Source organism: Pinus tabuliformis, chromosome Q, assembly GCF_031772625.1.
Source record: "Pinus tabuliformis cultivar Carrire ecotype Pingquan chromosome Q, CPIR1, whole genome shotgun sequence".
In the NCBI taxonomy this organism is placed as follows: Eukaryota; Viridiplantae; Streptophyta; class Pinopsida; order Pinales; family Pinaceae; genus Pinus; species Pinus tabuliformis.
The window spans coordinates 1,002,433,584-1,002,457,190 of record NC_142296.1 but is presented as its reverse complement, the minus strand read 5'-3'; the positions used below and the strand labels follow the sequence as shown (position 1 = coordinate 1,002,457,190).

General features: G+C 40.6%; 1 pseudogene; it reads right to left on the bottom strand.

The window, feature by feature from the left end:
• The window catches only part of LOC149222874 (uncharacterized), a 108,742-nt pseudogene that overhangs the window by 48,035 nt on the left and 37,100 nt on the right, over positions 1–23,607 (bottom strand).

Genomic DNA, 23,607 nt, shown 5'->3' with positions numbered 1-23,607 from the left:
TCACTCCTTTGGCCATATGGATATCTGTAAGGCCTGATTTTTGGCGGAACACTTCCTGGAATCAAATGAATAACATGATCATGATCACGAATAGGTGGGAGGCCTTTGTGAGTCTCAAATACCTTGGAATGATTGTCCAAGACATTTTGGAGATATGGAGAAATATATGATTTCGATGTCGGAACCTCTAGCAAACATAATTGTGCAATATGCCTCTTTGTTCTTTCTTTAGAAGCTTTGTCATTCCATTAGAGCTGATTATCTTTCCGAGTTTCCTTGTGATAACCCTTAATTCAACTTTCATTCCATCTAAAGTAAATTTCATGAAAGGTTCTTGAAAATTAAAAGTTATTGTACCCAAGGATTGTAGCCATTGGACTCTTAGTACAACATCAGCACCACCCATTAGAATGGAAAGAATTGGAATATTCAATACATATTTTTGCATGGCTTGATATTATGGCACCTTCCAGAGAAATTTATGGTTCCTCCACTTGCAACCATCACTTGACACATTGGTGCTGGATATAGGAATCAATTCAATTCCTTGGCTATCTTACAATGAATAAAATTATGGGTACTACCTGAATCAATCAACACTATTACCTTTTTCTTCTTGATGTGTCCTTCTATCTTGATAGTTTGAGGAGTGGTAATCACGGCCAATCCATTACAAGATATGGTCGAATTCATTTCTTCTTTATCTACGGTTTGTTCTTGGTGTATATCCTCTTCTGTTGACATTTCTTTTTCCTTTTCTTCCTCCTCTTCACAATCTATGTAAATTAATTTCTTCTAAACACAATTATGACCTTTAGTGTATTTTCTATCACAACTGTAACAAATCCCTTTTCCTCTTTTTTCTTCCAGTTGTTGTGGTGTCAACCTTGTAGGTTGTGGAGGACTAGGGCAAACAACACTTCCATAGTTGTGAGTGGTAGGATTCCTTGTTGCCATAATTTTGTTTTCCATTTTCCTTACCAACCTGAATGCCTTCTCCAATGAATCAGGTTCCCAAAGGCAAACCTCATGTTGGATGTTATCCTTTAAAGTCCCTATGAATGCATCAATCCTATGCTCCTATGGAATATCTTTTACCCTTATGTTCAATTTTTGGAAGTCCTCAATGTGCTCCATCATTGAACCATTTTGTTTGAGATTTATCAATTGGGTAAAAAAGGTGTTGCTTTTTGTGTCCTCATAATGTGTTATCTTTTCTTTCATAAAAATTGCCCAAGTGACAATTTGTTTATGAGAGAAAAGACATCGATACCATACAAACTAATTTTGTTCCAAATATACAGTTTCAATACGTACCTTTTGTGTGTTTTGCACATTATGGAGATCAAAAAATTGCTCCATCTGTAGTATCCATGTTTCGGGATCCTTGCCATCAAACTTCCTCATATTGATCTTTGGAACATGGTGAGTTTTCAATCCACTGTTAGAGTCTATGAAATCATGATTAACATTTATTTTTTTCTCATCATGAGTTTCCTTTACTACCCTTTCTCCGTTTGTAAACATTTCTTGTAGAAACTTTGTCAAATCTGTCTTCAAATCGTCCATTTTACCTTCCATCTTAGCTTTCAAACCATCCATCTTAGCTTCCAAATGATCCATCTTAGCTTCCACGAAATTCATATTAGCTTCCATGTCTTTCTTTAAACCGTCCATTTTATCTTCCATGCCTTTATTTAAACCATCCATCTTAGCTTTTGTTACTTTTTGTGAGAGTGAATTTTGTTGCACTCGATCTCGTAATCTTGATATATTATGTTTTATTTCTTCCTCTTTTTTCATTTTGTAAGAGCTCAATATTGAATCTACTTTATCTCTATAATTGCAGCTCTCCAAGATCTGAAATTTCTTCCTGCGATATTCCTCAGAGTCCTATTTCCAATGTCATTAGTCTGATCAAAATTGGATTCTCTAAGAAAGCATTATTTTCAATCTCCTAAGATGACTTGATTATATAATGTTTCAATAGAGAAAACTTGTACAATGTGCCACGTGTTACTATTTTGACCTTCACATCTAAAAAATATACATAGACGACAATAGTCCTTTCTCTTTCTACAACTTCTTACGAAATTTCAATCTGGTGCTCAGACAACAAGTTATGATGATTTTCCCAAGGTCACCTATTTAAAATGTAATTTGGGATTCTGCAACAACCCTAAATTCCTCAAATTATATCTCTGAAAATATAGAGACACAAGATTTGAAATTTGGACCCAATCTTCACCATGATTTTGGCTCAAATGGGTTTTAATTACAAAGTCTTACCCTTCGTAGAAAAAAAATTATAGTGAAAATTTCACGATGACCTGTTTGAGATGAAAATATGGAGCTTGCAAAAACCCTAAATTCCTGAGATCATATCTCCGAACATATAGCGGGAAAAGATCTGAAATTCGGACCCGAGGTTCAGACTGATTTCTTCTCAAGTCATTTTGTTTTTATCTTCTGAAACTTTGTAGGGAAAACCTTATAGTGAAAATTCCATGATGACCTGTTTAGAGCAATGAAACCCTAGAATCCGAAGCTCTAATACCAAATGTTATGAACCCACCTCACAAAAAGATAGAAAAGAAATATAAATGCACTAGAATTCAGCCTCTTCAAGGGGGAAACCTCCTTTACATTACACAAATGAACAATTCTTGGATGGTACAAATGACAAGACCTCCTTTATATATATAGGAGTCTAAGGGGTCACAATATAATCAGAGCCAACATAACAATAATAATGTAAGGGCACAACAATAAAAATAGTGGGCTTCTATGAGGCACCATAATAAAAATATGGGGACTACATGGGCACAACAATATAATAAGGGGGTTGCAGTAATAACAATAAGGGGTTACACTAGTACTATAGGGACCTAACACTCACATTCTTCTGTGCATCTTGTAACAAGCTATGAACTTATCTTATTCTCTTTCTCGCCTCTTTGGAAGATTCTGGTGGAGTGGGTGTATCCACTCTACCCCTTGTCTACTCCTCTGCATGTCGATGATCCACACCTTCCTGAAGATCCTCTTGAGGCTCCTAGTTTATAGGTATAAGATCCTTCTCTGGTGGGATACTTAACTCTCATTCCAAAGAACATCTCATATCCTTTTCCTTATCGAACTTGACATATCACCTCACAACTATCATCCTTAGTGAAGAAATATACACCTGATAATTGTGTGGAGTTTCGGTGTATCCTACAAAAACTCCAACTCTGTTGTAGGCTTAATTTTCTTCCTCAAATCCTTGGATACATGGTAATAAACTAAAGCTCCAAAAATGATCAAATGAGACACATCAATATTTATCCAAGAGAAACCTTCCTCTAGTGTGATCATGCAAAGAATCCTATGAGGACTCCAATTCTGCAAGTAGACTATGATGTTACACACTTCTTCCAATAGATGAAATGGAAGCCACTAATCATGTAGCATGTCCCTTTTTTCTCCCACTCTTCTCCTATTCTTCGTCTCAACTACCCTATTATGTTCTAGATTATGGGGTGTTGGGACAGGGTCCCCTAGAGTCAGTTTTGGGGCAAAAAGCCCAAGTTTTGTTGTATAGAATGTAGAGTCTCCACAGGTTGTGTTCACGGAGTTCGTAGATAGTAAAATGTCATAAATGGTTTTACCCTTCTTTTATGTAAGTTGAGTTGGCTTTTGAAGATCTACCCATGGTCGGTGGAAGAAGAGGAAAGAACAAAGAAGTCTTAGAGTAGAAGAGAGGCTCTACAATTGTGTGCGCAAAGGCCTGTAGTAGAGTCTGTAGCTGAGTGCATGGACCCTTGCGGTTGAGTGCATGGACCTCTGTAGCTGAGTGTGTAGGGAAGTCTTGAGTCTATAAGCAGAACTGAAGTATTAATAAAGATTATTCCAGAAATTCCTAAATTTTGTCCATTTACTTCTGTTATAAATAAATTCGCTTTAATCCTATAATGAATGATGGGTTTATGAAGTAATATTGTATTAATGTGTAACTTTACATAATTGATGTTGTTATATGAATGCACTTAATATTAACTATTTACGCGAAGAATATCTTATTTCATGTTAAAGTTCTCAACACTTAGGCCAATCTCGGTAAACACGGGATTAGGAGTAATCATAAATGCACGTAAGTGGTTGATTCACCTGTTTAAGGTCCGTGAAAGACAATCATAGAACTCTGCAGAGGTTGATAGGTTGATTAAAGGAAGTTATATCGATAAGCCCTAAAGGATTATCGATCTGTGCGAAGGCAGGTTTAGGGCATAAAATGACATTACACTAATATATGGGTGCAAAAACTTGGTTCCGACATCCCCCCATACTGCTTTGGGTGAAACTTCAATCCGCGCTTTACGGATTTATGCCGAAAGCACCAGGAGTGTAGGGATTTGTTTGGAAAAACTAACTATGAACCTAGGTCAGGACCCACAAAGCTAACAAATGGTTTCGTTTTCGGGACCAAGATCTGTATAAGGAGATGCGTGATATGGCATCACTCGAATCCAACTAAGAGTGAAATTGAGGAGTGGTTAGGTAAAAAGATCCACGAATTCCCAGTGCAAGAAAACATAAATTCGTGCCTGACAAAAGAAGAGTGGTTGGATAGATATCTGTACACAGAGATATACGGAATTTTCTTTTGTTCCTTCCCGATCGAACCTTACAATTGGATAACTAAATTGTTCGATGACCGAGTGTGAAGGGTTGGATATGGTTTACGCGCTCCAGAAGTTCAGACATTACATGCTAGGTGGACACTTTAACATGTATACTGACCATTCTGCATTACAGTACCTAGTCAACAAGCTTGTGTTGAGGGGGGGAATATGAAGATGGTTATTATTGTTTCGGCGGTATGATTTCGAGGTAATTGTGAAGCCAAGATGATTGAATTCAGGGCCAGACCATCTGTCATGCATTGAAATAGTAGAGGAGCCCACCACTTTGGAGCATTTCACTCGAAGCAGTGCTGACACAGGCCAGTGAAGGGGAATTGGATCACCCTATAGTGTTTACAAGCAGAAAATTGTCTAAGGCTGAAAAGAATTATTCGATGATAGAGCATGAAGGGTTGGCTATGGTGTATGCACTCCAGAAGTTCAGACATTACCAGCTAGGAAGACACTTTAAGATGTATACCGACCATTCTGCATTAAAGTACCTAGTCAATAAGCTTGTGTTGGGGGGGGGGGGAATATGCAGATGGTTACTATTGTTTCAGGAGTATGATTTCGAGGTAATTGTGAACCCAGGACAATTGAATGCAAGGCTAGATCATCTTTTGCACATTGAAACAGGAGAGGACCCCACCAATTTGGAGCATTGCAATGGGAGCAGTGCTGACAGAAGCTGTTTAAGGGGAATTGGATCACCCTATAGTGTTTGCAAGCAGAAAATTGTCTAAGGCTGAAAAGAATTATTCAACAACAGAGCGCGAAGGGTCAGCTATGGTGTACGTGCTCCAGAAGTTCAGACATTACCTGCTAAGTAGACATTTTAACATGTATACCGACCATTCTACATTAAAGTGCCTAGTCAACAAGCCTATGTTGGGGGAGAAAATATGCAGATGGTTACTGTTGTTTCAAGAGTATGATTTCAAGGTAATTGTGAAGCCAGGACGATTGAACGTAGGGCTAGACCATTTTTCTCGCATTGAAATAGGAGAGGATCCCACCAATTTGGAGGAGGGGTTGCCTGATGCGTAGCTCTTTGCGATGTGCGTAGCATATAATCACTTTGTAGACATTATCCACTTCCTTACTACGGGAACAACTCTAGAAGGATACATGAGTCAACAGAAGAAGGAATTGGTGGTGCGCGCAGCAAACTTTTTTGTTATTTCATGCCACTTGTATAAGATGGGGTCAGACGAGATACTACAACACTATGTGCCTGATTTTGAACGAAATAGTGTCCTAGTTGAAGCTCATGGAGGGGTTATGGGAGGCCATTATGCAAGAAAAACAACAATGCATAATATTTTACACACTGGGTTGTGGTGGTTGACACTGCATAAGGATTCCAAAGCATATTGTAGGGCATGTGATGCATGTCAGAGAACTGGCAGACCATCGCGAAGGGATGAGCTTCCTTTGAATCGACAGGTGTCATTGCAACCATTTGAGAAATGGGCAATTGATTTCGTAGGATCGATTCAACCTCCAAGAAAGAAGACAGATGCGTGGTATATCATCACTGCGAGCGAGTATTTGACTAGATGGGCGGAGGCACAACCCGTAAAGGACTGTGCAGGGGCAACAACATCGAAGTTATTATTTGAATATGTGTTGACCAGGTTCGCCTGTCCGAAGATTTTGATGAGTGATCGGGGTACACTTTTCCTCAATGAAATGATCATCATCATCATCATCAAAATAACTCCATGTTTATCATCAAAAGAGTACACCATATTATCCTCAAGCCAATGGGATGGTTGAGGTGTTTAATAAAATATTGGAGGGTGCACTGATAAAGGTTTGCAATGTGCAGAGGAATGATTGGGATGTGCACATACCAACAGTATTATGAGCATACAGAACTACTTGTAAGAATCTTACTAGTCACTTCCCCTGATCCCCCACCAGGGGGGCTCCTAAAGATCGTTGTTGCCCCCCTAGACCCCCCTTGCAACGCAAATATTATGGGCACCGTTGCCGCCACATTACAAACTAGGGTCCAATACAGTGATACCTCTAAATAAAGAAGATAATCAGGCTCCACACCCAGCAATATCCCACTTGGAGACTAATTATAGCAACTCCACTGCTACTTCATTTTTTGGACATTGACTCCACTTTTGACCTGGTTGTTTCTAATCTCCTTCATCATACTTGAAGACCGATTGAAATTGAGTAGAATCTCAGTTTCTCCCTGGATACAACTTTTGTTAGAATATCTGCAGGATTCTGTCTAGTGTGTATCTTTTCCATCTTCAATTGTCCATCTTCGAACACTGACCATATGAAATGGTACTTGAGTTGTATATGTTTAGTCTTGGAATGAAATGAAGAGTTCTTTGCAAGATGTATGGCACTCTATCTGTCACTGTATAACCTACCCAACTCGTGCTTCTTACCAAATTCATCCAGAAATATTTGTAACCAAATCACTTCTTTACTAGCCTTTGTAGCAACAACATACTCTGCTTCCGCTGTTGAGAGTGTAACAACAATTTGTAGTTTTGAAACCCAACTAACAGATTTTCCACCTACAGTGAACACATACCTTGTTGTGCTCCTCCTATTATCTCTATCACCTACCATATTTGCATCAACATATCCCTATAGAGCAATGTTTGAACCACCAAATCATAGTGCTTGATTTTTGGTACCTCTCGAATACTTGAGAATCCACTTCATCTCCATCCAATGTTCTTTTCCTGGATTATTCATGTACCTACTTACAACTCCCATTACATGAGAAATATCAGGCCTTGTGCAGACCATTGCATACATTAAGCTTCCAACTGCTGATGCATATGGAACTTTAGACATATAAGCCATTTCTTCCTGAGTCTTGGGATACACCCCCTTTCTTAGTTTGAAATGGCTAGCCAAAGGTATACTAACTAGTTTTGCATTTTGCATATTAAATCTTTCAACACCTTTTCTATGTATTCACTCTGAGACAATGCTAATTTTTTATTCTTCCTGTCTCTAGTTATTCTCATACCAAGGATTTATTTTGCAGCACCCAAATCCTTCATTGCAAATGAGTTTGCTAATTTTCTTTTGAGCACATTTATTTCCTGCATGTTAGAACCTGCAACACGCATGTCATCTACATACAATAACAATATAATATAGCTGCCATAATTTTGCCTTTTGAGATAAAAACAATGATCAGAGTGAAATCTAGTATAACCTTGTTTAGACATAAACCTGTCAAATTTTAGATAACACTGCCTTGGAGCCTATTTTAAGCCATACAAGCTCTTCTTCAACCTGCACACTAGTTTCTTCTTCCATTTTACCTCATATCATTGTGGATGTTGCATATATATCTCTTCCTCTAAATCCCCATGGAGAAAGGTTTTCCTTACATCTAACTTCTCAAGATGAAAATCGTTAGCTGCTACTAAACTTAAAATAGTTCTGATTGAAGTCATTTTAACAACAAGAGAAAATATATCATCAAAGTCTATACCCTTTTTCTGTGCAAACCTTTTCACCAAAATTCTAGCTTTACTCCTTTTTCTACCTCCATCTTATTCCTTCAACTTGTAAACCCATTTATTCTTCAATGTTGTTTTACCTACAGGCAACCTAACTAAATCCCAAGTCTGGTTATGTGCTAAGGAATCCATATCTTCTTTCATGGCTTCGTCCCACTTCTTCCTCGTTTCTACCTGCAGTGCTTCTTCATAGCATTCTGGTTCACCAGAATCAGTCAACAATACATAATATAATGAAGGAGAGTATCATTTAGGGGTTCTACTTATCCTGGTAGATCTTCTAATACCACTTTCAGGTGTTTGAGGTTCTTGTTGTTGTTGTGGTTTTTGTTGTTGATGATCATTATGATTTTTAGGCACCATCACTTTTTCTGTGATCTCATCAAGCACTGTGTATTCTCTGTTTTCTTTTTCTTGTTTCTTTTCCTGCAGTTGATCCTTATACAAAACCTTTTCATTGAATATGACATCTCTTCTCCTAATGATTTTGTGTTTTTTATAATCATAAAGCGATAACCAAAATCATTAACACCATATCCAATAAAGGTACATTTCTTTGATTTTGCCTCAAGCTTTGTTCAAATTTCTTTATTAATGTGGACAAAGGCTTCACAACCAAAAGTCTTTAAAAATGAGTAGTTTACCCTTTTACTTGTCCATGCCTCCTCTAGAATACCACCATCCAAGGAACTTGAAGGCCCTCTGTTTAATAGATAAATAATAGTATCTACAACATCTTCCCAAAATTGTAAAGGCAATCCTGAATGAAATTTCATGCACCTTGCACGCTCCATGATTGTCCTGTTCATCCTTTCTAACACACCATTTTCTTGTGGTGTTCCTGGAACTATCTTCTCTCTGCGAATTCCATTCTCTGAAAAATAACTATCAAACTCTTTGCTGAAATATTCACCTCCATTGTCTCATCTAAGGCACTTCAACCTTTTTCCTGTCTCATTTTCAACCAAAGCTTTCCATTTCTTGAAAGTATCAAATACATCAGATTTATTTCGAATATAATAAATCCATGATTTTCTGGTTGCATCATCAATAAAAGTAATATAATAACGAGATCCACCGAGAGGTGATACTTGAGTAGGTATCCATACATTTGTATGCACAAGCTCTAATTTTTCACTCTTCTTTTCTTTCTTGACTTTGAGGAATCTAACTCTCTTTTGTTTTCCATAAACACAATTCTCACAAAATTTTAAATCAACATGCTTCAAACTTGACAACAAATTTCTTGAGTGAAGAATCTGCATCCCCTTCTCACTCATGTGCTCGAGCCTCTAATGCCACAATGTCGTATATTCTTCTGTAGAGGTTAAAGCATTAACAAAATTTGAAATACCATTGCATAAATACAATGTACCAACCTTTTGTCCTTTTCCTATTACCAGGGATCCTTTAGTGACCTTCCAAGTTTTATCTGTAAAAGTAGTCACACAGGCTTCACCTCCCAACTGCCCTATTGAAATCATACTTTTCTTTAGATATGGAACATGCCTTAGCTCCTTCAATAGCCATTGATTTCCATTCTTCTATTTTATGAAAATTGTACCTATTCCAATGATTTTACAGGGTTTATCATCATCCAGTCGAACCTGTCTAAAATCAACTTGAACATAATAATGAAAATGTTTCCTATCACGTGTGGCATGGAATGAGGCCCCTGTATCTACTACCCAGGCATCAATAATATTTTCTAATGAAAGTGTTAGGATTCCAAGAAACTCTCCTAGGTTGTAGCTCGGAGATGCCTGGTAACATATAAATTCAAATATTGTTGCAAGGTTTAATGGAAGGAATGATGGTTTGGTTCAAGCCAGATAACCACTTCTACTTTGTTTCCCTCCAAACATGCGTGAACACACTCAAACTACAAGGCTTTAGACCACCAATGCTCATAGTTTTAGATATTAGGTGAATATGGAGAATGCTAACCACACCAACAGATGCACAAGACCATGTGATGGCCGGCTGCAATTAGTAAAGAAACCTGTAAATCTAATCTTCTAATGCAAAGATACGATGACAGCTCTCTTGCATCAGATAGAAAGAAACCTGAGTAAACTATTCAGTGATACATTCAACAATCTAACACATAGATAAGATGACAATCATCTAGTGGTAAACCTCAAAAGATCAAGAACACAGCATATCAGGCACAATCTTAGAACAGAGGAAAATGGAAAGTGAGCAGTTAATAGCAAAAGAAGCTTGTATTAGCTAAAAATGAAGACGAGACGCTACAAGTGACAAAATATCTACAGTCTCCAGAAGTTGAACCTTACATCAAATGCCAACCTTGATTACATCTTGTTTCTGAGTATTTATAGATTTACATTACAAGGGCACTTGGCTGCTTAGGTATGGAGGGGTCATAATTGACCACCAACCACATTTAACTGCCTAATGGAGTCTCTGAACGTGTTTTCTTGCTTCAGTGAGTGAATCTGATCTGTTCAGGTGTTGTGCTGTCCTTTTGGGCTATTGGAGTGCTCATACCTGTAGAGTCCATAACTAATAAATTCAGTTACAGAGTCATGCTTGTCCTTTTCTCCCTTGGCCATGCTTTCTGTTAAATATGGTTGTTGGGGGTCTGACAGTGACTGATATTGGCATAGCTAGTCATCTCCTTCTTCAGGCAAACAGAATGGTCAAGGATGTGGGATGCATGGGAAAATGGACAGTCGGGATGAGAGAGAAGGATGAATGTTGGATCGGGAAAATGGACGGCAGAGATGGCTCGGTGGAGGCTATTGGTTGAGTTGGGAGCAGGGTGAGTTAGAGCCATTAGATCTTCAACGGACGGATTCGACAGTCGTCAGGAAATGAAGTTGCACAGTTGTTTATCAGGCGAGGTGAATTGGTCAGGCAGTAATGGTATTCATCGCACCGCTTTCGGGCATTGAGCGGTAAATGCCCGGGGTCGCGCGATTCCATTCAGCGATCGACATGTAGCAGCAGATGAGAGAGAAAAACCGCTCTCATCACATGCTAACGCTTGGTTAGGTTGCTGGCACGATGAAAGCGAAGACCATCAGATCTTGGTGGAGATGATCTGATGGTCGGGACTGGTAGAGCGGGTCACTTTATCAAGCGTGATGGGAGTCGTTGGATCGGTGGGGAATGATCAAACGACAGTGAAACGATGAGGGGTTTATGAGTGTGTGAGGGCGTATGGGTGAGGTTTTATGGTGGGTTGGGGTTTTGCGCTCCGGCCTAAAGTCAAAGGGGCTATTTTGCCGGGTTTAGGAGGCAAATAGAGAAACGAAGATGGAGGAGATTAAGTGGGGTGGAGGAGGAAGGGAAGAGTGACCAAATGTGAAACCCGTTTGAGCACAACCAAACAGACTGGAACTCCTCCAAGATCTTAGAAATTCAGCGCTGCGTAGCAGAGCTAACACTGGCTCCTTCTGGGATGAAAGCCTCCCTGTGAGGTTTCAAGAACCGTAGACCACTGCCTTTCATGCAAAAACAAGATCAACAATAATTCCTAGTGTTCCATTGGGCATGGAGTCTAATTAAGCCTACACTAAAACTTGTAAAAAAACATATTTACAATGCTGAGGCCTAAAGGCCTTAAAAAATATAAATTTTTAGAAACCGCCCATTAACTGGGCCATCAAAAACTATTTCTGCTTCCATACTTTGCAGCCTGAAAATATTTTTACCCTGGATCTAAGCAATGACAAAAGGTCCAGTCTACAAAGCATCAAACTTCCCATGATTGCCTTTCTTTTCCTTTAGAGCATCCCATTTAAGGACCAAGTCTCCAATTTGAAAGTTGTCCATCTTTGCCCTTCTGTCGAAGGCTTCCTTGATTCTCTTTTGATGTGCTGCAGACTTTTCAACCAATTGATCTCTGATTTGATGCACTTCTGCCAAGTCATTGATCCTCTTTGCCATGTCATCTTCCTCATTCTGCTCATCCTGCAAGAACTTAGCCATAGGGAGGGTCAACTGAATTGGGAATACAACCTCAGTGCCATATACCAGTTTGAATGGAGAATTCCCTGTGGATTTCTTGGTGGTGACCCTGTTAGCCCACAATGCATACTTCAGTTTGGAATCCCAGTTCCTTTTGTTATCTTCCAGTAGCTTTTTGATTATCCTCATCAGGCTCTTATTGGATGATTCTGCTAGACCATTACCTTGAGGGTAATATGAGGTGGAATGCACCAGCTTAATGCCCATTGAGTCACACATGTCCACCAACTTTTTTTGCTCTTAAGGCTGCTGCATTGTCTGTAACTAATTTATGTGGACAGCCAAAGCTGGTGAAAATGTTTTCTGTCAGGAACTTCATGACCACATGGTGATCAGTTTTCCTAGTAGGGATGGCCTCAATCCATTTAGTGAAGTAGTCAGTGGCTACTAAGATCCATCTGTTCTGGCCACTAGAATGTGGATTAGTTTCCCTTGTGAAATCGAAGCCCCACTACTAGAAAGGACCAGTGGCATGCATTCGCTTCAAGGGTAAGGACTTCAACTGTTGTTTTCCTTCAAACCTCTGGCATTTGTCACAAGATCTTACAAATTAAAATACATCAGAAAATAGAGCGGGCCAATAATACCCAGCTCTGAGGATATTGTGAGCTGTGGTTTTCTAATAATGATGTCCTCCACATGTGCTGGAATGGAACTGATGCATGACCTCCACAGATTGCTCTTTTTCCAGACATCTCAAAAGGATTCCAGATGGATCCCTCCAATACAACAAGCTTTCATGGATACAGAACTTGGCTACGCTCAGCTTAATAGTTCTGGCTTAGCTTGAACTAAGGTTTGGAGGAACTTCTAGCTTCAGCAAAAATTAAGCTATTCTAGAATACCATTCACAAGAAGGTAGATATTCAGCCAATGCTTGGTCATGTCCTATCATTGGTTCTTCTATCTGTCCATCCTCTGAATTTTTACTTATCCAATTCATGTCCAGCATCCTGCAATTTTCTTCAGCCATTAGCTTGGCAAGGCCCTGACCTCTGACAAGCTTGGTGGGCTTTAATTCTATGTTGAATTCAATAAGCTTTGCAATCCATTTAGCCCTTCTTCCATCAACATCTAGCTGCGTTAGGACATCTTTTACTGAAGCAGAGGGCACATATGCAATCACCTTAGAGTGCAGAATGTATATTCTGAAAGCTTTCAAGGATTTGATCAGAGCGTAAGCCTGTTTTTCTATAATATCATACCTTAGTTCTGCATCCCTTAAGGTTTTGCTGAAGAATGCCACTGGATGTTCTGAACCCTCATCATCTTTCTATAATAAGACTGTTGCAAGGGTGTCACCTGAGGCAAAGGAGAAGATATGGAACTCCTTGCTATAGTCTGGGCTGATCAAAGTGGGAGCTTCCATAATAGCTCTTTTGATGGCTTCAAAAGATCTTCTTGCTGTATCAGTCCATTTGATCTTTGACCCCTTTTTTAGCATGGAGGTGATGTGCTTTACCAGTTCTACAAAATTAGGGATGAACCTCCTTACGAAATTTATTTTGCCTAGAAAGGATTGGATGTCCCTTTTTGATCTTGGGACAGACAATGTTTGTATCACTTTCACTCTCTCTGGGTCAATCTTGACACCCGCAGCAGAAACAATGTGTCCTAGCAGCTTGCCCTCCTCTAAAGAAAATTGTGACTTCTTAGGATTCACTGATATCCCAAACCTCCTGCATTTCAGAAACACTTTCTTCAAATGCTGCAAATGATCTTGTTGACTGTTGGAGTATACTGTTATGTCATCTAGGTAGATAAGGACAAACTTATCCTTCTCTCATACAAACGCTATATCCACAGCTCTCTGAAAGGTGGCTTCAGCATTCATCAGCCCAAAAGGCATCTTGGAGTACATAAAAGTGCCCCAAGGAGTGGTGAAAGTAGTCATTTCTTAGTCATCTGGATGTACAACAACTTGGTTATACCCTGAAAATCCATCCAGGAAAGACATGACTTTGGCTCCTGAGACTTTCTGCAGCAAATGCTCCATCTTGGGCAGAGGATAAGTATCTTTCTTAGAGCATTTGTTCAAGTTCTGAAATCAACGCACAGCCTGATTTCTCCACTTTTATTCCTCACCACTACCAAGTTGGCTACCCACTTTGGATATCTCAAAGGAACTATGATCTTGGTAGCCAACAACTTCTTGATTTCCTTTTCAATCAGAGGGAGCAGTAAACAATTAATGGGTCTCAGCTTCTGCTTGAAGGGAATGGTGTCTTTCTCCAATGGGATCTTATCCTAGATGATATTTTTGTCGTAAGTTTTAAGGTCACTGTATTCCCGGGAAAAGACATCAGCAAATTGCTTCATTAAGGTGCAGTACTCAGAACTTTGGGCAGCAGACAAATGGGTGGACAGATATATATATTTTGGATGATCTAGACTCCCTATGTTATGCTGATGGACTACAAAATGATCTTCTTTTTGGGCAATCTTATGAGGCACATCATTTTGGTCAAACAGCTTCTCTAGAGGCACTAGCCCTTTAGGTATATGATTTCTAGGCAACTGTACAATGTTGTTTTGGCCAATTCTGTTCCTTAGCTGGGGCTGGGGACATTCATCCAAGGTTTCATTCTCTTGGTCAATTTTCATTTCAGAGAATTCATCAATGAATTGTAGAAACCTATTTACTTCATCATCATCCTCAAAAACTTTCCAATGCTGGACATTATCAGGAAAAGATGGTGTATAATTTATCTGGACTTCATAAGCCAATCTTGGAGGCATGGGAGGGATGAGCATGCTAGCAGACACGATAAGGGAATCAACAAGCTGATTTTTAACTCTAGGAATATATGAGATACAAAAGCTATCAAAAGATTCTTTGAGTCTCCATACCTCATCTCTGTATGCTTTCAGCCTTGGGTGTCTTTCTTGGAATATTTTTTTCACCTACTAAATGATGAGATCAACATCTCCAAACACCTTTATGTCTCTGACTCCCATGTCTTTGGCAGCATTTAAGCCCAATATCAGAGCCTCATACTCTGCTATATTGTTGATGACCTGAAAATTCAGCTTAAAAGACAGATGGGTGCTTTCTTGCTTTGGAGACACCAGCACCACCCCTGCTCCTGCAGTTTCCTTTGAACAAGCTCCATCAAAGAACATCTCCCAAGCCTGTGTCCTTTCTTCTTCCATGGCCTGGCCTACTAGTTTCTTGAGTTGCACCGGGGCCTTATGGGATTCTTCAATTTGGAGAATACATGCCCCAAAATCAGTGTCCACAGCGTAAATAGGATGATTAGTGGGATTCTTCTCATCACTGATAATATAGGCCAGTTGGGCTTCCCTGTATAGTCTTCTACTTTCTCCTCCAAAAACTGGGACAGTGGCATAAGATAAGTCATTTTGTAATGTCCCACCCAACCTCTTAATCCATCCTCTGGAAAGTAGCATACCAAACTTAGGGGGAACATCTGCTACCACAATATCCATCATCATGCTTTTCATGGGCAATTGAGTTAGGGTGATGGCTAAGTCTTTGATTAACCCCAGACACTTCACCTTCCTTGAATCAAAGGAAAATAAATCATGATAAGGTCTGGTAATGTCAAGGCCTAACTCTTCCATGACAACTTTGGGCATCAGATTATGGCTGGCACCTGTGTCCAGTAGATAGTTGTGTAGGATTTTGTCATGAACAGTCAAGGAGACATAAAATGATGGGGAATTGTCATCAGCGGTTTCAGTCATTAGGCTAAGCACAACCACAGGTTTATCATCTTGTAAATTCACATAGTCAATGGATTCTTGTGTGGCTTTTAGCTCAAGGGCATCAAGGATGGGCTTCTTAAAGACCTCACTCTTTGCAAGTTCTATCAGAAGTACATATATTTTTAACTTCTGGACTTCTGATTCAAAACTAAAAGGGGAAGGGGACTTATCAAGGCCTCTTACCTCTTGAGCTATTGTTTTGAGGATGATGGGATCAGCTGTCAGTCACTTCTCTTTGCTGGTCTGCTGCTCTATGGGGACAGCAGCTCTTTGAGCAGGATTTTCCTTGACATTACTCGTTCTTGACCTCAAGTTATACCTTTGCTGGTCTTCAATGTATAGAAAAGCTTCATGATATCTTGCTTTTCTTGAAAACTTTCTCAGGGTCAGGCACTGGGTTAGCTAGTGATTTCTGAGGATTTCTCCAAGTATGCCTCACAAACTCAGCCAGGACTGTGATGTGGAGTCGCCAAAAGGTTGGTCGTCCAGTAGATTCACTAGATAGATGATGACAACTAGAAATGTGTCCAAACTTTTTCTATCATCAAAGTTGGATCTGTGTCATTCTCCCAGGGGAGACCAGCCCTGACAGTGATGCCAATTATGTTAGGATTCCAAGAAACTCTCCTAGGTTGTAGCTCGGAGATTCCTAGTAACATATAAATTCAACTATTGTTGCAAGGTTTAATGGAAGGAATGATGGTTTGGTTCAAGCCAGATAACCACTTCTACTTTGTTTCCCTCCAGACATGCGTGAACACCCTCAGATTACAAGGCTTTAGACCACCAATGCTCACAGTTTTAGGTATTAGGTGAATATGAAGAATATTAAGCACACCAGCAGATGCACAAGACCATGTGATGACCGGCTGCAACTAGTAAAGAAATCTGTAAATCTAATCTTCTAATGCAAAGATAGGATGACAGCTCTCTTGCATCAGATAGAAAGGAACCTGAGTAACCTATTCAGTGATACATTCAACAATCTAACACATAGATAAGATGACAATTATCTAGTGCTAAACCTCAAAAGATCAAGAACACAACATATCAGGCACAAGCTTAGAATAGAGGAAGATGGAAAGTGAGCAGTTAACAACAAAAGAATTTGATATTAGCTTGAAATGAAGATGAGACGCTGAAAGTGACAAAATATCTACAGTCTCCATAAGTTGAACCTCACATCAAATGCCAACCTTAATTACATATTGTTTCTGAGTATTTATATATTTACATTACAAGGGCACTTGGCCACTTAGGTATGGAGGGGTCATAATTGAACACCAACTACATTTAACTACTTGATGGAGTCTTTGAACGTGTTTGCTTGCTTCAGTGGGTGAATTTGATCTGTTCAGGTGCTGTGCTGTCCTTTTGGACTGTTGGAGTGCTCGTACCTGTAGATTCCATAACTAATAAATTTAGTTACAAACTCATGCTTGTCCTTTTCTCCCTTGGCCATGCTTTCTATTAAATATGGTTGTTGGGGGTCTAACAGTGACTAATATTGGCATAGCTGGTCATCTCCTTCTTCAGGCGAACAGAATGGTCAAGGACGTGGGATGCATGGGCAAATGGATAGTGGGGATGAGAGAGAAGGATGAATGTCGGATCAGGAAAATGGATGGCAGAGATGGCTCGGCGGAGGCTATCAGCTGAGTTGGGAGCGGGGTGAGTTAGAGCCATTGGATCTTCAGTAGACAGATCAGATGGTTGTCGAGAAACAGAGTTGCATGGTTGTTTATAGGGCAGGGTAGATTGTTCGGGCGGTAATGGTATTCATCGCATTGCTTTCGGCGATTGAGTGGTAAATTCTCGGGGTCGTGCGATTCCATTTAGCGATCGACATGTAGCAGCAGATGAGAGAGAAAAACCGCTCTCATCATGCACTAACGCTCGGTTAGGTTGCTGGCACGATGAAAGCGAAGACCGTCAGATCTTGGCAGAGATGATTTGACGGTTGGGAGTGGTAGAGCGGGTCGCTTTATCGAGCACAATGGGAGCCGTTGGATCGGTAGGGAATGATCAAACGATGGTGAAACGATGAGGGGTTTATGAGCGCGTGAGGGCGTATGGGTGAGGTTTTATGGCGGGTTGGGGTTTTGCGCTCAGGGCTAAAGTCAAAGGGGCTATTTTGCCGGGTTTAGGAGATGAATAGGGAAATGGAGATGGAGGAGATTAAGCGGGGTGGAGGAGGAAGGGAAGAGTGACCAAATGTGAAACCTGTTTGAGCACAACCAAACAAACCAAAACTCCTCTAGGATCTTAGAAAGTTAGCGTTGCATAGCAGAGCTAACAGAAAGAATCAAAGCATCTTACAACACATCACTTGTCACATTCGCTTCATGATTGTTTGCTTATTGCGTGTCTCCTTTTCCCTTCCAAGACTCATAGTCATTCTTCAGGTATCCTTTCTTCCTGCATTTCCAGCACACTACTCCTTATCTAGACTTGGATCTACCTTTCCTTGTCTTACTTTGATATCCTGGGCTCTTTTATCTTTCCATTTTTCTTCCCCTAGTCTTTGCAGTCAAAGCATTACCTAATGTCTAATTGGAGCTTTTCCGTCGCATTTCCTCACTAAGGATTACATCGACAACAACATCAAACTTTAAAGTACTAGATCCAGAGACGGAGTTACTAATGACCATAACTAAACCACTCCAACTTTTTGGCAATGAGCACAAAAATAACAGAGCCCTAACTTCATCATCAAAAGTTACCCCTATATAACTTAACTAACTGGTACTTCTATTAAATTCATTTAAATGATCAGCAACAAATCCACCTTCTGACATCTTCATATTAAATAAATGGTTCATAAGAAATACCTTATTTGAGGCTGAGGGTTTTTCATATAGTTTGGCCAATGTCGAAATTAAACCCTCTGTTGTCGTTTCCTTTGAAATATTAAAGTCTATCGATGCCACTAGGCACAACCGTATTGTTCCAAGTGCCTTTCTGTCGAGAATATCACATTCTGTGTCTGTCATACTCGTCAAATTCTTTGTCTTTTCACTCAATGGTTGGTATAGATATTTCTGGTACAAATAATCTTTCATCTGCATCTTCCATAGCTGGTAGTTTTAGCTATTAAATTTTTTGAACCTAAACCTACCATATTCCACCATTTCTCCCACTCGAACTAGGAACCCTTCTCTCCTGCAAGTTTATTAGCCAAATAGACCTTTGGCTCTGATACCAGTTGTTAGAAAATTATATATTAAAGAGCAATGGAACACATAAAATATATTGCAAAAGTATAAACACAAAAAATGCATAAAACAAGAGAGACACAAATATACATGGTTCACCCAATTTAGGCTACAACCATGGAGAAACAGCCAGTCCTTCCTTTATATTATCCAACAAATTGAAGAGATACAACCTATAGCAGATCCGCTATAATTCCCTCTTCGCTCTCACACAATATCCCCTCTCTTTCTCGCTCAAAATACAAATCTACATGGAAACAATACAATTCCCTCATATATAGCGAGGGGTTTCCTTCTAGGGAAAAAAACCCTAAATTAAACATAACTTATACCGTCAGATATCCTCCTAATGAACGACCTAGATTGACTACAAAATGACAACATTTTACAAGGCAATTTTACATCTATTTTTAGCTTCGGGGGCGCTGTCCCCGATCCCCCACCACGAGGGGGCTCCTAAAGATCACTGCTACCCCCCTGTGGACCCCACTTGCAGCAAAAATATTATAGGCTACGTTGTTGCCACATTATGAACTGGGGTCCAATGCGTGATACTTTTGAATAAAGAAGATAATCAAGTTCCACACCCAACATGGTCTATGGCATAGAGGCTATGATGCCTATGGAGTACATTGTGCCTAGTCTACACATAGCTAATTTTATAGGAATGGCAGACCATGGAGCCTTAGAATAAATGCTCATACAGCTAGGAGAGCTCGAGGAAGACAGATTTTTGGTTGGATTCCATCAGTAGGTTCAGAAGGAACATGAAGAGGCATGGCACAATCGAAACACCAAACTACACACCTTCAAGGTAAATGATTTAGTTTTATTATATGACAGTAATTTTGAAAATTTTCTAGGAAAATTTCAGATGCATTGGCTCGGGCAATATGTCATAAAAGAGATTACCGATGGTGGAGCAATTTAGCTCGTGAAATTGAATGGAGATCCATTTCCAGGAATGGTAAATGGAATGTGATTGAAGCCATACACTGGGGATCCAACCTAATGACTACATGATGGTAGCACAGTCTTAGCGCTCTAGGTCACTGTAAGGAAGCACGGGACTATAAACTACACTGCTTGGTTTGTATAGCTGCACGACAGGGGGTTTGCTTGAAACAAAAGGGTGTCATAGTACCAAAAGAAATGCGAAGAGAGTTGCGCTACAGGGGGGGAGACTGTGCAGCATAGCCAAAAGGTGACCATTACCGTCATTGTTCATGATTTGACAATGATGAGACAATTAAGAGGAGCAGGGGGGTGACATTTAAGGCTGAATTTAAGAATGAAATATTTGAAAATCTGCTGCCAATCTAACATTTATGAACTGATTTTGAGGGAAACAGTCGAATTTGAATTTGAACGCATATAAATTACATGTGGCCATCCAACGAGAAACACTTTGCATCTTGAGAATTTTTGTGTTGAGCTGTCGAGTGTTCATGAATCCTCAACTTTACATGGATTTGGTCGCTGCCTCTGTGTTTTAGGAGTTATTTGAAGATACTCAGTGACTTATTCTTAGCATAATGTATGGACCAGCTGGGATCGCTAGTACTAGGGAAGCTATTGCCTCTGAGGGAGCTGCTCCAGAGGTTGTGAGTATGGAGGTTCCAACTGCAGTGCCTACGGCGCCGAGGTTGCCTAGGCCGAAGCCTATGCCGGTGAGGGAGGTCGCCAAACCAAAGAAGGATAAGCAAAAGAAGCCAGTGCCAGTGCCCGAGTCACCGAGGAAGCATGCTACTACATAGGCCTAGAGGAAAGAAAAGCTGAGCATGAAGGACAAGGGGAAGCTGATGGACCTGAAGGCTGAGGCAGGCACATAAGATATAGACATTGAGGGGGCAGACCCTATATCTAGGTTGTCGAAGTTTATCCCTCCATGCAAGGGAAAAGTGAAGGTCTCGAAGGATCCAGATGCATGACAATTCCTCCTCAACACACCCTTGTTACCGGAGAACATCACCTTTGAAGGTCTGTGCCTAGTGCAGATCCTGCACTTAAAGCTCGAAGATTGGGATTTGGTAGAACATGAGCAATTTCCTGACCTTTCTACTGACACCTTCATGTAGAGGGTCTTCTACAAAGAGTCTGGTGTCACTACTTTGGAGCCTGTGGAATGGATTCGCGGAGTAAACAAGTCAGGGTTGTTGAACCTATTGTGGGTGCCCCACTATCATCGGTCAAATATAAACATTACCATCATTAAGTAGTTTTTGTGCCTGGTGCATGACGGGTGCTTATGGGTGAATGCGTTGATCCCCATTAGTGATATGTTGATCCATCAGATCACACTATTGCCACACTGTGGGTTAAATTCGGCCAAGGTGTTTGGCAGAAAGATGAGTAAGTGTGACCTCGTTGAGAGGATGAAGGACAAGTTTAAACTTGTGAAGAAGCCGCGTGGGTACTCAATTACTTCAATAACTGACCTCATGGTAAAGGTTGCCATGCAGATTCTAGCTAGCAAGGTTATGAGAAAGTGTCATGCAGACGAGGTACCAGCAGTAGTGGTTTCGTTGGCAGCACAGTGTGCGGAGGGCATACAGTTCAACTAGGTGCACTACCTGTGTAGCGAGTTCCTCGCAAACTACAGAGAGGCACAGGACGAGAGTAAGACATTCCACTATTTGTGGTTGTTTTTCTCGATAGTGATCGTCACATGGGAGTTTCTAGAGGAAAACCAGTTTCCTCCACTGGAGAAATATTTACCGTAAGATGCGAAATTTTCATCTCTCTGGGCCACGAAAAAGGTTGCGTGGGTCACAAATAGCAAAGTATTTTGGGTACTGATGGAGGCGAGAATTTGCACGACCATCAACCAAAAGCCGCGGTTGTCACCAACTATGTTTGAACAACTCTCAGGGTATGCGGAGTTCAAAGTGGACTTCCACCATGTATACATCCAGGTGCGAAGGATCTTGAGCAAAAGTGGTTCGACCTACCCTACCTTGCTACAGATGACACTATTGAAGAGGTCATCAAGCGTTGGCCCATAGAGTGGCATTCTCCTTTCGACCTAGCCATAGGGACTAGCAAATCTACAGAGAAGAAGAAGAAGGATGCTGCCAAATAGAAGGTTCAATAGTTGGCTGAAAAGCACAAGAAAGAGGCCGAGGAGAAGGCCTTGGTAGAAGTGGAGCGCGCCATAAAGAAATAAGCATAGAAGGAGGAGCATGGCTCCAAAATAAGTCAGAAGTCTCCTTCGCCCCAAATGGAGGAGGAAGAGTGGTCAGAGCAGGGTGTCGATGAGCAGTAGGAGAACACTCCCTTCCAATTGAAGTAGTACAGGGAGCAGGAAAAGGAAGGATCACGGAAGAAGACAAAACCCACCAAGTTGTCACTGGATCCAATTACTTTGACGGATGGCGACCTGGATGAAATTAGAGACAAGGTGTGGGATACTACTATAGAACTACTACAACAGTTTGAGCAATAGCAAAAGAAGGCATTGAGTACCATCCAAAAGGATCTGTGCGAGCTGCAGATCTGAACGACTAGAATCCAAGCAGGTGCAAGACATAACAACACTGTATCAACAAGTTTGGCACCGGGAACCATGCAAACTGTAGAGATGGTTTGGTCATTGGACCTCCAGGCAGTCGCGGTGCTTGATGGAGCTTTGAGCATGGAGGTAGCCACTGACAAGGCTATTTTTAGCTCTTTCAAGAATATTGGCCTTAACCTCGCCGCGCTCCCTAGTGAGTTTCTTCACACACTATAGGCAGGTGTGAGAGTAGAGGTTAAGGCTGAGGAGAAGCACGAGTTGAGCCTAATAAATGAGTACAAAGTCAACAACAAACAAATGTTCGTGGAGAAATCAACAGCATTGGAGGCACAGAATAAAGTTCAGGCGCAGAACAACTAGCCTGCAACTGTGGTGGTTGAGGCATGGAGAAAAGTCCCTGAACTACATATCCTAGAGGAAGTGTTGTCGGAGGTGAAGATCAGGAAGCTGGCTGCAGGTGTGCATGACGTGAAGATGGAAATGGCTAAGGTTTGGTTTGAACTAAATCTAAAAATCACAGAGTTAAAGTTGAAGTCACAACCTTCAACTTCGCCAGAGGTCAGAGAACAGTGCGAAGCCGCTGTGAATGATGGAGTCGTAGCAGTGAATGCCATGGTGGTGGATTGCACCGAGATTTTCGAGCAATCCATGGAGGTAGTCATGGCTCTGTAGGAAGGTCCCAACCTACATAGGTTAAATATAGAAGCCCGTCAATTGTAGTAGTAGTATTATGAAGCGAGACTGACAACGCGCACCATCACTATAGCACAATGAATGGCCAAGCTGCAGGAGGCAAAACAACTGCTTGAATAGGTGGAAGCATCGCAAAGGAAAGAGGTGGTCATCAAGGCTAGATTAGGGCCTTGGCTAGATGAGGCCTACCTTATCTTCACCAAAATTCAGGTGAAGTTGGCAGGCCTATAGAGCATGCAATAGAAACTCAAGGAAGACTGTGTGGAACCAACACGAGA